The following is a 4,801-nucleotide window of genomic DNA, read 5'->3' as shown; positions in this document are numbered from 1 at the left end:
AAGAGAGGTTTTGTTCATAATATGTAAAATTAGTCTCCAAAAAATCATCTTTCCAAAATACATCATGGGCGGGAAGATATGGCTAGTTATTTAACACCAATTTGTATAAAATTGCAAAAAACAAGAATTATGAGATTTTCCTCTAAAGTTGTAAATTCATGCTCTGAGTTTAGGGGATTGGATCTTATCCTTCCCTAATAAATAAGGTCTCAAATGACATAGAAAAGGGGGGGAATCAATAAGGAGAGAATAGTGATCTTGAACATTTTCAAAAACCTGTTTATTTCAGCTTGGAACTATTTTATATATTAACTGTTGAAAGACTGATCAATATATTAATCACGGATTCTATTTCACGAGTTTATATTTTATTGATATGTAAGTCTACTGTTGTAGTTTAAATTGTCTACGGCCATGGTCAGCGACCACCATTGATCTCATCCAAGTTTGTAATTGATTCAAGTTAGAATAGGAATATATATTAGTGTATAATACTTGCAGTATAGTTGTTTTTTTTCTTTTTCTTGGTGATTGAGAGTAGTATTTATTATTCTGAGTGTGATTGTGATATGAAGCAAGAGCATTTGAATTGTTTAGTCTTTGAACACTAGGGATTTTCAGATTCATACTTCCAGTCTCTTAAATTTTCTGATCTAAGGTAGAAGATTGAATTTTTAAGATTGACTCTTAGATTTATGATTTGAAAGTTGAAGCATTGAATTCTTAGTTATTGAGGTTAAATCATTTGAATGAAAAATATTCATATTTGAGTTAAAGAATTATGACTTATAGACCCTGAGATATGAAATGGAGCACTCAAATTGTCCATGGATTAAAATTTATATTTGAATATTCGGTCTGAACAGGGGACTCTATAATCAGAAGCTTAGCACAATGAGACTTTCAAGTAGATGCTTGTTGTTAGACAAAGAATTGGACTATGAATTCCTTCATTAATATGTTAGTTTTCTTCTAGTTAATTTTCAAAACAAATGTACAATATGTGTAATTAGTATTGTAGATTTTATTTGAATGGTCATTTCTTGTTTTCGAATTCAATGGTGTTTCTAGTCTTGTGTATTATTGATTAGAGGATTGAAGCTAGAACCAGAATGTGTTTTATTGTTACAAGTTAAGGTTGAGTGAAGGTTTTGTTTGATTGAAGACCCTGGGTTGGAATTCTGAGTGAGCGAGTTCTTTTGGGTTAAGACATTGTTTTAGCTATTTGACTGGGATTAGGATTAAGTTGAGCTACATTATTGTTGGATTTGTTTTGAGTAAGTTATTCAACTTCGATTGATATAAATATGCGTAATTACAATAGATTTGGATTTCATATGGGAAGAGAAATTCAATTATTTTGAGTTATGATATCTTGTTATTCCTACACTTCAACAAGCGTGAATAAAGTAGTTGAGTGATTTCCAATCTAGGAGTTAAAACAGATGTTTGAGTTTGAAGTACTGGTACTTAATTCTATACTAGGTTGAGAATAAGAGTAAATACAGTGTGCTGGAAAGACAGGTTGGATTAGATAGTTGATAAGCTTCTTAGAATAGAGTACTTATATTTTAATGAATTTATACCTAGAACCATGATATTTTGTAGCTCTAAGATTACGAACCTCGGTTCACATTTTAAAGTGAAGGGAAATTAATATAAACATATAAAACCCCTAAAAATTTTGGCATCATTATGAGGGAGTTGCAAACAGTCCAGGTAACATTTTGCTTTGGTAAGTTGAGTTTTAGTAGATTAATGTTTATGGTAAGATTTGAAAGGTAACTAGAGGGTAGAGAAAGTACGGTAAGATGTGACTGAAGAGCCACGCATCCACTATGGTGTTGCTCCAAAGTTTAGTTGTCTCTGATTGATTTTCTAGTTTTTTGTATACGTAAAATTAAAGGTAGGGTTTAGAGCCTTGTTGTTTCCTTCTTTTTCTTTGCAAGTGTATTTGATTCGTTAAAAGAAGAGAAGCCTAACTTGTGTGAGCAGATAACTTGGTGACAATAGGGTCTTATTAGCATGGTGGAACTTCGAGTACATGATTGGTTTTCTTTTATTTGTTTTAAGTGTGTTTCCTTTCTATTTATTGAGGATTTTTAAAAAAAATTGGTACTTTACAAACTCCATACACTAATCCATGTGCAAAATAAGGATTCGGAACCAACAGAGCAATATTCAACAATGATCAAGAATTTGGAAGAACTCTCTCAAATCCTAGCAACAACTGGGATTTCTGCTTCTCAGGAAGAACAAATCTTGACAATAGTCAAGAATTTATCTAACTCCCAAGAAGCGATAGAAGGACAACAACTCCATGAACCACATCCACAAGAAGATCTTCACCCTTGAGAACTTGTTGATAAAATTGAACGATTATGGACCGCTTTCGATGGAGAGAAACCATTAGAACCTGAGATTGAAGAATTTTTGACATACCTATTTATGGATCCTCTAAGCACACAAGAGGATAATTATTTAATGCTAGAAGATATGCATGGAATGGTAAAGGAGGATATGCTAAGTGAGCCAAATAACGAGGTAAACCAAGAGCATTTTGATTTTGTTGAAAGTTGGTTTCAAGCAACTGTAAGGCCATACCACTCCTTCAATATTCCTTACTTCTTGACATCATTATTAAAACAACTGGTTCTTCATACTCAAGTATGCATTGAATATTATATTTTAAACTTGATTATGAATGCATTTTTACACCTATTACGCACATGGTTACATTGGAAACGCTCTTATACTTAAGGAGAGGAATTTATTTTTCTCAGGTAGAATAGGATAGAAAATAAATAAATAAATAATTGCTGCATATAATAGTTAGCTTAGTTCTAAAATATAGTGCAACATCTTTCTCATTTTTTTGTATAAGTGGGAAAGCTAATAGTTAAAAAAAAACTAGTTGAAAATGGGAGATTTGTGTTCCTATTGCATATTTCTGTTGAGGTCTCTTTCAACTGCATATTGTTTTAACGAAGATTGCTACTCAGTATTATTTCAAATAGTAGCATGGTTCAAATATTACTTTTCTTTCCCACTTATTATTTCTTTTTAGTTAGATTTGTTTCTAGTTTTTCTTTTCAATAAAGCAAGCTATGAATATCATGTTTGGAGTTTTATGTGAAGTTAATCTTTAGTTTCAATGCCTGAAATAAAAATGATTGCATTGCAACATCATCTGATACTGCATACCAACTACCTGGTACCATATTTCAGCCAATCAGTGCCCAAGATTTCAATTTCCAGAATTTTGGTACTCAATTCAGTATCAGTACCCAGAATTTTGGTACCAATTTTCTATGTTGCAAGACAAAGTCAGATTCAAGGATCTTGTTCATTTGAGATTCTTAAATACTGGAAGAATATTGGTACTCAAAAAGCAGAAAGCACATCTTCGTCAATGGAATAGAACACTTAGGGGAGTATTTGATGACATCTTTCCTTTTTCCTTAAGTTGTTAAAAATGATGCATTCATGCTTTATCATTAAGATCGTTGTTTCACAAAGATGATTGAACAAGAAATCTTTTTCATAAAATTTGAATTGAATGATAATTCCAAACTATTCATAACTGATATATCTTTTATGTTTTGGAATTTCATTTTTCTTATTCATATAGATTTCTGATTATCAATACAAAACAGTTGCTCAAAATATAGTTACCAAAACATATTAAGGGGATTAAAACAAAATTAAAAGGTCCATACAGTGATACCAATAAGAAAAGAAACTTGAATACTATAACCAAAACACCAAAGCATGATATCCAAACATCTTTATTAAGACTTGTAGAAGAGTTGATGAAGTCTCTACTCATGGTGGAACATCATCGGCTCTAGTTTCTTCCTTGATTCTTTGGAGACATGATAGTAAAAAATGGATCCAAAAATCCTAAAGTGCGACATATCTGGCTTCCTCCCCGAGAAAGCCTCCTCTAGTGTAATTGTGCCAAGAACCTGTTGAGGACTCTTGTTCTACAAATAGACCATTGTGTTACATGCTTCAACCCACAAGTGCAGATGTAGTATTTGGTCATGCAACATCGCCCTTTTTGCTCCCACAATGCTATGGTCCTTCCTCTCATCCACCCCATTCTACTATGGGTTGTGGGGTGTTGTAAACTCTTGTCAAATTCCTTCTTTCACATAGAAAATTTTAAACTCATTTGACACGTACTCACCTCCATTATCGCTCCTGAGAGCCTTCACCTTATTGCCCGTTTCTTTCTCAACTAGTGCTTTGAATTATACAAACTTGGAGAAAGCCTCATCCTTCTTCTGTATGAAGAAGATACAACACTTTCACGAGAATTCATCAAGAAAAATGACAAAATATTTGTGCTTTATAGTGGAGGCTGTCGAGAAGGGTCCACAAACATCAGAGTGGATCCTTTCAAGGAGTGCATGTGCTATGTTGTCCCGATCATGGAAAGTGGATTTTGTGTACTTCCCCAAGGTACACCCTTTGCATGTATCTTGCATCTCTAGTGATGCTTTAGGGAGGCATGTGGTTATCTTCTACATGATATTCACATGTCATGATGCAAATGTCCAAGTCTTCTATGCCAAAGTTCACCGACATCGTGACTCTGCACCTTCTCTACCATTGTGCTCAATGTAGCATAATCCTCCACATTTAGCTTGTATAGGTTCTTCACGTGAACCCCGATCTGCTTCAACTGTCCCGTGGCTATGTGTCTCAAAAATTCCTTTCCTTTGCTTAAGATCACACCATAACCACGGTCTTCCAGAACTATAACGAAGACAATATTCTTCTTTAGACCCAGAAC

The sequence above is a fragment of the Pinus tabuliformis genome, chromosome 2_1 (assembly GCF_031772625.1).
Source record: "Pinus tabuliformis cultivar Carrire ecotype Pingquan chromosome 2_1, CPIR1, whole genome shotgun sequence".
Classification (NCBI taxonomy): domain Eukaryota; kingdom Viridiplantae; phylum Streptophyta; class Pinopsida; order Pinales; family Pinaceae; genus Pinus; species Pinus tabuliformis.
The sequence above is the reverse complement of the archived record's forward strand: the minus strand, read 5'-3'. Positions refer to the sequence as shown.